We start from the raw sequence: 12,401 nt of genomic DNA, 5'->3' as shown, positions 1-12,401 counted from the left end.
GAGAGCTTTAAAAAAATCAGAGCCACTTTTGGAAATGTTTCAGGTCAGAGTCAACTTTTTCAATATTCTCATCACTGCAGCACAACTGACTGGCTCCTCTGCTTTTTAACCCAATATGAATGTGTTTTTACAGGGGTTTGCAAGAGGTGATTATCAATCAAATTCTGGTTCTTAGTCCTATTTTAAAATCCACCTAATGCTTTTTACCAGACACATACCTGTATGAGAAATGAGGGATTGAGATGGGCCATTCTCCATGTTATTACAAAGATAGGCCAGAAAAAAAGATTTTCATTTAACCTGTCATCCCCTGTGACTTTATAATGAGAAATCAACCTCTTTTAGTAACTATAATTTGTACGCTAAAATCCCAATATAAAGTTATAATAACTAATCTGAACAGATAGAAAGGTTTTTTTTTTTCAATTTTAATAGAACACGTGGCGTCCATGTTAATTACTTATACCGCCAGCTGTTATGTTATCCAGACCTTTCCATCCCTTTTAATTTTCTTGCACAAACACAATTCTGAGGAAGCTTCGTACAAGACTAGTTTTACTTATATTAATTTTAATATTTTGCTCTGATTTTATCAGCAATTTCACCCAAAGATTACTTCTTGGAGGAAGCTTTAGTAGATAATCCTCTACAATTCATTTAAAGAGAAGAAAATCAGTTAAACAGACAGCTTTGAAGGAGCCTTTGGAACACGATAAAAAGCTATATTTTGGGTGAAATCAAAGATGTCGTTAGCACAATATCTGCATGAACATCTAGAACAGGTCCACATTCCTTGTTGCTGAGGACAATCTAATTGTGCAAATATATGCCTTGCGAAGTTGTAGCTCACAGGAAGATTACAGATTTAAGTCACACATCAATCTATGTAAGAAAAAAGTCCATCCTAATACTGACTGACTTAGGACTTGTGAAGAGTCGCCTTTGTAAATGTAAATTAAATTATTATGAACATAGCAAATTAATTTTAGCTGTTCCTAAATATAATACAAGGTTGTTTTAGACTCAATTGCATAAAACCTAGGTATGAAATTAGGGATTAATTAGAATACCAACATTCATTAAATGACAAACTTCTTTTTATTTGGGTATAGCAAAGCAAACTTTTTAATCTGATCTTGTCTCAAATATGTAACAATGTAAATTACAGAAAATAAATATGTACTGTATGGATTTTTATGACAAATAAAGGACTTAATAAGGAATAAAGAAGAGAATATAAAGTGGATTTATACATGTTTTTTTTACCTTTTATGGTCAAGATAAAAAAAAGTATTTGCTTTTATTTTATGTGTAGTTATGTATCATTAGCTAATCCGTTGTGCTCTGGGTATCCTTTGTTGTGTATTTTTCAAAGCAACATATACACAGTAAAAAAAAAGATGTAAAAAAGACAAACTTTGAAAATCAGAATACTAAACTGACCCAAATCCATTCCAATTTAATAAATATAAAGCTCCATCCAGTCTATACAGACATTGTGATTGTGTTTTATGAAGGGTAATACAAGAAACCTTGTAATATTTTTCTGGAATCTACTGATTACTGTGACCTAAAATGGTTCTGAGATTTTATAAAGAAAATACATCTGCAGTTCACATTTACCCAGTATAAAAAAATGTTTTACTATACAGCATTTGTACATAATGTTTTATCTAAAAATACATAAACCTGTATAAAGGTAAATGAATGCAGTATGCTTAAGAATGATGGTATGCTGAAGGTTTTTTTTAATTATTCATAAAGGTGAGCCATCAGGAGAATCATGCAAATGTGAAGTTTTATAAAATCTGTCTTTTTAAAGCTAATTTTTGTAAATTCTTATATCATGGCACTGCAGTGCTAATGTTTGATTTTTACAGAGAGTTACACGGGGGAAAAGATGGTTTCCTTGAGACCCCAATGAACTTATTCCATTAGGTTGTCATTGTTGTTCATGGTGAGCTTTCAGGTGACTCTGGCTCCTGGAAAATATCACAAGAAGCATGGATAACATAATGTAATATGCAAGGCAACAGTTCTCAAAACAAACCGTTGTCTCCAAAGCAAGGCATTATCTGTGGTGAATATCCATCACCTTTTTTATTTTAGTGTACAATGTTAGAATCATACAGAAAAACAAGGTTATCTTTCACGCACTTATTGATATACTCAGCATAAGAGCAAAATGCATTTGTAGCCAGGTCAGTGAAGTGACAAACACAATGCGACCTTAGATCGCACTTGCTGATTCAAGTTACCTACCTTGACCTATGGTACAAAGCAACCATGCCACAATTACATCAAGAATAAAACTTTCATGTCAGAGTTCATGTGCAGTCTCATCCATTGCAACCTACCACCACCTATAGTCTGACCTCTGATTCCTCTTGAGTAGCTCTTGGGTTTTTGATTTCCTGATCACAAATCCTGACTATATTAGACTAAAAGACTGCACTGTATCTCCAATTCTAATAAACATGTGTAGTTTTACTTTGTGAATTAAAGACTTGTCTTCTTTTGACAATGGTGGTGCATTTTTGCAGACTAAGCATAAATATAGTCATATTCAGTCTCCCTTGGAAGCACCTGGAACATCAGAGTGACTACATAGGAGAGCTACCGGGATATTGGAAAAGAGAATTGTCCCCCTATAATATCAAGTGCTTGAACAAAAGAGATAATGGCAAGATTACCAAGATTTTTATAAACACTTTAGATTTAAAATCCTTAAAAATTACTTGAAATTATATAAATGTTAAAGATTACATGATATTTCAGTGATAAATTTACATATTCTTTCTTTTCGAGGGATTGAAGGAGCTGATGAATTTAAAACAGGTTACACAATGGAAAAAGAATGGGCAAAGGGACAGTGACTAATATTTCATGCACTGTGTAAAGGTGCTAAAACAGTACAGTAGGCGTTTAGGCTTAGATATAAATGCTTCAAAGGCAAAGCTTAACATTTTTGGGCTTTGAAAAGAAAATGTGAACTATCACTTGGGCCAATGATAGCACCCAACCAAAACTAAATACCGTCTATAAGTTAGGAACCTCAGGAAACAAAAAAGGTAGTTCTTATTTCAAACCAGAGATAATATATACTTATTGGGACACCTTTTCAACTGCTTGTTACTGCAAATATCTAATCAGCAAATTACATGGCAGCAACTCAATGCATTTAGATATGTAAAACATTATCAAGATGATCTGCCTGGGTTTGAACCTGACACAAGAATAGGCAAGAAAGGTAATTTAGGGTAGGGGTCCCCAACTCCCGGTCTGTCTAACAGGTGGGTCTCGACTCTAGTCGATACACCCGCCAGTTGGGTCAGGAGAAGGACCCCCCTTGTAGGGGTGCACCTACCAGAGTCGAGGACCACGTCTCCGGTACGCATTGCAGGCTGAGGGCAGTGGGCGGGTTGTGTCTCTGTTAGTTTTTTCTCCTTTGAGTGACACACAACTCCCCGTGCATGCGCGGTCCAAAGTCTATGCATTTAGAAGTCCGCAAGCTCCAAAAGGTTGGGGACCACTGATTTGGAGGACTTTAAAAATGACATGGTTGTTGGAGCCAGGAGCTGGTCTGAGTGTTTCTGATCTGCTGAGATTTTCATGCACAAACATTGCCAGGGTTCATTGCCAAAAAGGAAAAATCCAGTGAACATCATTTTTCTAAACAAAAATGCTTGTTTTTACAAAAGGTCAGAGGATAATGGTCTAAATGATCTGACTTGATAGAATGGCAACAATAACTAAAAAGAACACACAATACAAGAGATGTATACAAAAGAGCATCCCTGAATGCCCAACATATTGAACATATTCAATATATATTTTATAAATTTAGATACAGCAGCAAATGATCACACTGGGTGCAACTTCCATCAGAACAGATACCCAAAGCTACAATTCATATAGGCTCACCTAACTTCAGCGCTAGGTCCCAGGTTCAAATCTTTGCCAGGACACGATCTGTATGGAGTTTGCAGGTTCCCCCCGTGTTTGAGTGTGTTACCTCCGAGTACTGCAGTTTCCTCCCACATCCCAAAAACATGGAGTTAGGTTGACACCCCCCAAAATTGACTTAGACTGTAATAAAGACATATGACTGATGAGGTAGGGACATTAGATTGTGAGCTCCTTTGAGGGACAGTTAGTGACACGACTATGGACTTTGTAGAGCGCTGCATAATATAATGGCGCTATATAAATACTGTGTATTTATATACTGTCTAAATAAAGTGAACATTGTAAAAATATTTGCCTTGTTTGAGGGTTCTCAATTTCTACTGCAACATTCAAATGGCAGGGTCAGAATTTGGCTTCAACAACATGAAAAGCTGGATCCATCCTGTTTTGTATCAATGTTTCAGATTGAAGGGTGGTGTCATGGCACACTTTGTGCCCCAATTGTGTATTGTCCAAATGCCACTTAACTTATTATTGTTGTTTACCATATCCATCCTTTATAACTGCAGTGTACCAGGCTTCAAAATGCTTTTTTAAAGCCAACTACTAACATTTAAAGGTAAAAGCCCCTGATATTATTTTATTTTAATAATTGTATTTAGGGTCTGCCAATGAGTAATCAGAGTGGTGCATTAATAGACCGCAGAGAAACTTTGATATTTAGGGCTTGGGAATTGTCTGCAAAAAATGTTTTCAGCAAAGGGCCCTATACAAGAACCTTTGTGCCTTCCTGCAATGCATCCAGCTTCCCATGTAACCTAGAAATGAACCATTGAATGTCAAAGTCTACATGACAGCAGGAGGGGATCTGGATCTAACCTAATAACCAACCATTCATTCCGCATCTGGTGTAAATGGGCTTCTAAGTGTCGGTGGGCCCAGAATCTACACAAATGTTGGTTCTTTAATCACTGCTAAATTTAAGGTCCAATGGGCAAAGTCACTCAGTGGATAGACTGGATCCTTTGCATATATTTCTATTGAAGACTGAATGGAACATGTCTTCATATATGTTTGGATATTATTCTAGTCTATAATATTACATTATGATAGTCTCATTGAAAACAGTGCAGTATACCTTCAGTATACCTTAGGGAACTTCAGTTCTTGGATGGATCTCATTCAGAAAAGGCTGGAAACCTGAAAACAGCTACAAGCAATTTCATTTATTTCACAGCCTGAGCCCTCCTTTGCGTGACAGGTAAAGGCATCTCCCCATCCCCTCCCTCCTGCCATCTCCCCATCCCCTCCCTCCTGGGTCTCTCTCAGTGCAGACAGAATCTCTCTGATGCCTCTGGCTGTTTTCAAGTTTTATTAAATTTGCAAGTGAAATGATGAAGCTGGGAAGACTTTATCCTTCAGAAGTGACACCTCAACCCTTGAAATCAAACCTGGGCTGTGATTTATTTGGCTGGAATAAAACATGTAAGAAACAGAAAATAAACACAAGTAAGATGGAGATGTAAATTGGCCCTAATGCTGTTCCTCGTCAGCTCTCTCTTCCCCCACAGCGATTCCAAGTCTTGTAGAAAGAACAGCAATGGGTGTCAATTATTTATCTGCACAAGCACTTAGCTTTTACTTCGTGTTATGGGATGTGTGTGTGTTTTTTATTCAACAAAACAGGTTGACCGTGCTGTGCACATCTTAAAGCTGTTTATGACGGGAGCAGTGTTGACCAATAAACTCAGCTGTTTGTCTACAGTTTGTAAAATAAGGGTTTAGGGATAAGGTTTCAAGAAGTATTGCTGGTAAGTTTTGGTATTATTTAATAAAAAGGAATTTGTTTATTAATGCTTAACAGCACTCAGTGGCACAGCTTACCTGCTGAATACTTCAATTTGTCATCCTGGCATCTGCCCCTAGCTTTCCATGTAAACTAAATTTATGATGTTGCTAATATTTTTATTCAGTAAATGGATTTGGGATGAAGCTAAAATGTACTATATGTGCCATGGTTTGACTTCACCATCTCTCTAAAAGAACTACAACCGCGGCCACACACAATGGTGCATGGGTGGAATGTGGCCTTCAAATCTGGTGATTATCTTCAAATAATACTTGTATAGTAATGATGAGTGGAAGTGTTTTTTTCTTTTGTTTTTTTTTTAACAATAACAGGTAAAACAAGTCCTTGGTTGTCCTTGGATAATGTAATCTTTAGTGAAGTTGAAGGCTACCATCAGTACAGATTACCTATTGAAATAAATGGGGTCATGACATGCATCTGCAGTCAGAAGTGGAGCCATTTGGAGCTATGTAGTGCTGACATAGGAAGGAAAGTAGGTATTATTCCAGGTGGGCGCCACTCAGGTGGTAGTGATGTGTGTGTATGTGTGTGTGTGGGGGGGGGGGGGTTATTTAATAACAGCTTTATCGACAGTGAAAGGGTCTTCTAAAATAAAATGAAGAAAAAAATTAATAAAAGTGCTTAGTTATTGTTGATCCTTCAAGAACATATAATCAGCACTGGACAGCTCCATGTATACCAGCACCCATTGCTTTTTGTTAACTGGTGCTTTGATAGAGAAACAGCTTTTATACATTGAACATGGAATTGCCTTTGAAAATGCACTCTAATTCTGAAAGTGGTGACATCTGACTTTTCTAGCGGGATTCCTCTACCTCCTGCCTGGAATGTATGTGCATGTTACTCATCATTCCCTGCATCTTAGATATCAAGGAATGGATTCTAAGTGTTGGGTTTGATGCAGAGTCTTGTTTTACATCTCTGTACCAAACAATCTGCAATAAACACCATGATTTGTATTGCTGCATAGAATTTTATAATCTATGGGCCAGCCTCAAACTCCACCATTTTTCACATGGTACCTAGGGAGCAATTGGAGATTGGAAATGGGGGCTTGTTTCTTTTTTATGTGGAATTATTATATATTACTAGCTTAGTATTACTTACTTTATTTCTCAGAATATCATACAGTTTTTCCTTTAATATTTTTTTTAGTTTTGGATGGAATAGTAAATGTTTAGAATCTTGGTCTAAGGTTTTATTGGTATTGATGACCTTGCCGGAGATATACATTCTCTTGAATTGTCACTGTAATAAAAAGTGATGGGGAATCCAAAATGTTACCAGATTAAGAGGTGAGGGAAAAAATCCAACTTTTTCTGGGGACAGCTAAGAGCGATTTTTCCACACTTTTCTTTAGATTTTATCTCACTGTTGTGTCTATGTGAGGAGACGGTAATTGCCAGTAATAGCAGCATGGAGAGCAGAGGGTGAGAGAAGATGGGGGAACAGGAGACCTAAAAATGTTGTAAGAGTTTTTAACTGCATTCCTTTACAGTAAAAAAAACAACAAAAAAACAAAAACAAAAACAAATTGTTTATACACAGAACAATTTTCTTTACATTATTTGCATTTATTTATATCAATAATATTGGGGTAGCACTCCTATTCAGTTCTAAAATTTAATTTTGCAAACTACTATAATTTACTGTTGCATAGCCAAACATTTCTTTTTGGTTTGGATAAAGTAGGCAATATAATATTTGTTAAATTAGTACTTCTGTCACTGCCCCACATTATTTATGTTTATCCTGGTAAGAAATCCATAATTTTACAGAGGTTAGGGTAAATGCAAATTTTTAAGAAGGGAATATCCCTTAATTTGTAGAGATTTTCTTTTTCTTCCTGTTGCATCTCATGTGCAGGAAGCAGAAACTCCCAGGACCAAGCACAAAATAAACTGGGGTTTTAACATCTCTGTACTCTATGCATATAATAAATGTTGTAAATTTCCTAATGTGGATAATAGTGCTCTTTTAAGTGATGAGTTTTGCTTTAAAGTTATACAGTATTCAGTAGATCTGAATTCAGTTTTAATAATTAAGAGATAACAGTTTACGAAATGTGCCTTTTAATAATATTTTAATATTATTAAAATTGAAAGTTAATGTACCTTCACTTTTCAAATATGAACATTTTCAGTGAGGGTTAGTAGTTTTTTTTAGGGCTAAAGATGTTGAGTTTTCTTGCTAATAGAAAGATGTGTTACACATTGTAAATGTTTTGTTTTGTATATATATTTAGATATCTAGATGTTCAATGTTTTAACCCTTTCCTGTTTCTGCTATTTCTGAAAGATCTCCTGCATAGAAACGTAACCACTACACTCTTTTTACAGGATGGTCTGACCTTTTTGCATATTGTTCAAACTGGCGGCAGCACATAATTTACATTGTATATAAACATACATTTTTTTTTACAATATGCTTTTTGTTACATAATTACATAGTCAGTTTGGTTGAAAAAAGAACATAAGTCCATCAAGTTCAACCACTAGGAAAAAAAATATCCCAGATGAAAACCCTATGGACATAGTTGATCCAGAGGAAGGCAAAAACCCTGGTTCAATTTGCTCCAACAGGGGAAAAAAAATCCTTTCTGATCCTGTGAGGCAATCAGATGTTCCCTGGATCAACAGTTATTGCAAGGATTTTCACGCATTCAGGCATGTTGCGTGAAGGCAGCTAATTTTTTGGAATAGACTAATAGTGCAGCCAATTGGGCAAAAAAAAGGGACCTGTACCATTTGTTAAAGGCAATGCACCACATTTGAATGTATTCAGAAGCAAACACATCGTGGAGGGCTGAGTTTGTGCATTGGGGTGCCATTCAGGATCAATAGCAAGTACTGCACAGCACTTAATCCCGTGTAATGGCATTCTCTGCGATAACGTGTAAAACACCCGATTTATTGTGTGTTATCACAAAATTAAAACTAAACTAAATTTGGTCCAATGTTAGCAACAACCAGTGTTGGTGTTCGAATGTGTTAAAAGAGGCTTTAAGTAATTTATTAAATGTGTGTGATTTGTGTAACTTTTATTTTTTTACAGGTTATCCCACAATGACAAGATGATTCCTCGGGCACTAAAGGTTAAATGAGGACAAGTCTCCCCATTCATCCCCTCTAGTGCTCTGTGATTGGCTGAGGAAAGGTAAACCCTGATGACAGCTCAAGCGTCATCAGGATTTTTCATTCCCAGCCAATCACAGAGCACTAGAGCTGAATGAATGGGGAGACTTATTCCAATTTAACCTCTAGTGCCGGGGACCTTGTCAATGAATGCGGCCGTAGTTGCAGGGATTGCAAACAAGAGGAATCCCAGGGAATCCTGTGAATCCCCTGTGATTCCACCTGTTATATTTTCCCTCAAAGATAGGGAAACTCTATCCAAGAACACATACAACTAGTAAAGGCCTGAAGAACAATCAGGGGATTGCAGCTCTTGCAGTTCTACACAAATAACCCCCCATTGACTTTATTGGTGTTCTAATTCGACTTACGATCACCCGAACAATATCCCTCTATTCGATCGAAAAGCTGTCGAATCGAATAGTGAGATAATCAACCAACACTAGCAACTACCTTTTTTTTTATTCACACTACCCTACAGACTGCAAAAGTTGTGGATATGATCCATTATCTATATACCCCACACGACAGCTAGGACACTGAAATCTCAGAGATCTAAATTCTGAAGATTTTGAATGTATTTTTGTTTAATCACAATATTGCAGGGGAAGTTAAAAAAAACCCTTAACAGACTATGAGCTTGATCTATTAAAGCTCTCCAAGACTGAAGAAGATAGACTATCATAGAAGAACCTGGGTCATCCAGAAAACCTGGAAAAGATTTCCTCAAACTCATTTGCTATTTATTGGCAAATGTTTTCATTTAGATCCATTCCAGATCTGATGGATCACCCATGTTTTCCCTGTCTATCTTCTCCAGTCTTGGAGAGCTTTAATAAATTCAATCCAATGTGACTTTCATAGGTACCAAAAGCAGAGGGTCTGCAGTCTTCTTGGTACAAAACAATGTATCAAGGTAAAATATACAACTTACGCCTAGCGTTAAATGTTATCAATTGACTTGTAGAAGACATGATGACATGTGGGCTTTGTCCTTTCATGAGTGCTCTGTGATTGATTACAGTTGTCTATTGATCACTACAGAAATCTAATGGATGAAATCTGCAATGTGACTCATACTCAAATTCGTCTGTTGAGTTAAGGTTCATATTTGAGCTTATTTTGTATTTTTTCATGTGCATATTATTATGTATAAACGCATTTTATTTTCACATTTATATAATGAAAAAAAGTGATTATAGGCCTGCTTGCCCATTTTCTAGAAAACTCTATATAAACTCTATATGCTTATCTGAGTCAGCCATTTCTTTCAGCACTTTATTTTTGATGGTATTTTCCAGCTGTCTGTTTTCCTCTCCTAACAGAAAAGAACTAAAAATATCTTACAGACTCTATGGAGTTTGAATTGCATGCTCTGCTAAAACAATCTGTCTGAGTAGATATGTATTTGTTTAATCTTTTTATATAGAACAATATGAAGTCTGTGAATAGCTGTCTTTCATAGGTTCTAGTAGTTATTCTGCAGGCTGTGGCACAAAGATAAAACAACTTTCTCAAGGACAGAGAGTGGGTGTCAGAGCTAAGTCCACTTGTCTAAAACTTGTACAGTGCTTTCAAGCTGTGTAGACTGTGTACACTAAAAAAGTAATCATCACAAGCTTTTAGAAAAAAGTCCCTACATCTTTAACTCCTTATAGATTAATGATAGATCTATAAAGTATTCTGCACTGTTCTTTCTGATTTATTAGCAATCACCAAGGTCACTTTTCTTTATTTGGAGGTCAATGCAGTAGCAAACAGCATGTGTTGAATGTGACATTAGTCTTAGATAATATGAAACCATGCCTTGAGTGTCATGAACTCTAAAGAATGCCCCTAAAGTTTTTTGAGAACCAAAATTAATGATGCTGCTGCCCCAGGTTTATCTAATTTATGTTTTTTAGGTAATATAATTTATACAAGCTAAGCCTCTTATGTCCTGTGATTATTAACATGGAACTGGTCTTGAAATGCACCATTGGAGGCTGAACACTATCTGTGCCAAAATGGATCCAAAAGTTACTAGCAGCCAGCACCAGATTATACTTCTAAGTCACATTTTAATGGTATGGGATAAAGTTATATAAGCTTAGGTATAAGGGTAACCCTAGACTGTAGTAGACTTTCAATGATGACCATGTTGATTATAATGCAAGATTCCATTTGGAGGCATACTATGCAACCTTGAACGATGGCTTGATTTTAACACAAGTTGCTTGTTAACAAAAGAGTTAACAAGTTGCTGTTCTCACTGTTTCACTTAATGTTGCTTATTGGACTGCTTAGGTAAAATTACCTTAATAATATCTATTTTAAAACATTTTTAGAGTTTTTTGGGAATGTGTAATATTTCAGGTAAATTATTTTATTTCATTTTCTGTTTTTGTATTCATGTTTTTCTTATTTTCTTGTGTACTTGATTATTTGCAATCCGCTGTAATTTTTTTTTTTTAATTTCTGTAAGGCTGATGGACTTTTTTTGGCATTGGAACAGAGAATTAAAGAGATTTATCAGACAATTTAATTTCCATTGTTGCATAAATAACCACCAATTTCACCTTCCCCATTGACTCTAATGCACATACCCAAATTGGTGAAACCGCAGTAAAGTCTCCTGCTTTCAGTTTCACTTCTCCCTATATACAACATAAATATTTATCACTGAGATACCAGTACTAAGCAAAGCAATGTCTTTAGCAAAGAAAACATTTCTGGTATACCAGCATTCAATTTGCAGTATTCATTTAATATTATCTTACTTTTCTCCCTCTGCGTCAAGCAACCATCCACCTTGAAGAACCCTCCAGAGATAAATGAGTTCACAAGGCAATTCCAAAGGACAAACCATACACAGCATAGAAGGCAACATTGTTATATGCATGATATCATCATACATACATGCTCCAAAGATTGAAGGTTGGTTTGCTATACTGCAGACAAATTTAAAATTCAACCTACACCATTTATTGTTGAAAAGTTTTATGCATGGGTTTTATTATAATAAATATGTATCTTACTCTAAGTGTTTTTTTATTTTAATATAAACAATTCTTATCTTTATAAGCTGGTGACTTCATATTGCTATAGGAAGAATTTTAAAAAAAGCTCAATAGTGTGTGATTTTTTTGTTCCAAAAATAAACCATTTTTTAAAAAAATTCCTTACCTGAGCCCAAATATTGAAGCGTGTGAGACACAGAGCCGATGTCACCTTCTGGTAAAAATGGACAAGCAAAATATGTTATTGGAGGATGAGGGCTGTCACGAAATCAGAGATCGTCTTTTATTTTACTGTAAAGTCCTATTTTGGAGTTTTGGGGGTCACTCATCTCTAATGAGTTCTTTAACCACCTAAGCGTTATACTGAGGTCTAGATTTCTGTACCAAAAGTGATCCACTGTTTTTCATGAAATTTTTTTTTAAATTGTAGACCTGTAACTTACAGAAATATGTCCGAACAGGGGTTCTAGTAGATAATATGAATATAAA

The sequence above is a fragment of the Pyxicephalus adspersus genome, chromosome 1 (genome assembly GCF_032062135.1).
Source record: "Pyxicephalus adspersus chromosome 1, UCB_Pads_2.0, whole genome shotgun sequence".
Taxonomy (NCBI): Eukaryota; Metazoa; Chordata; class Amphibia; order Anura; family Pyxicephalidae; genus Pyxicephalus; species Pyxicephalus adspersus.
Note: the sequence above shows the minus strand (reverse complement) of the source record.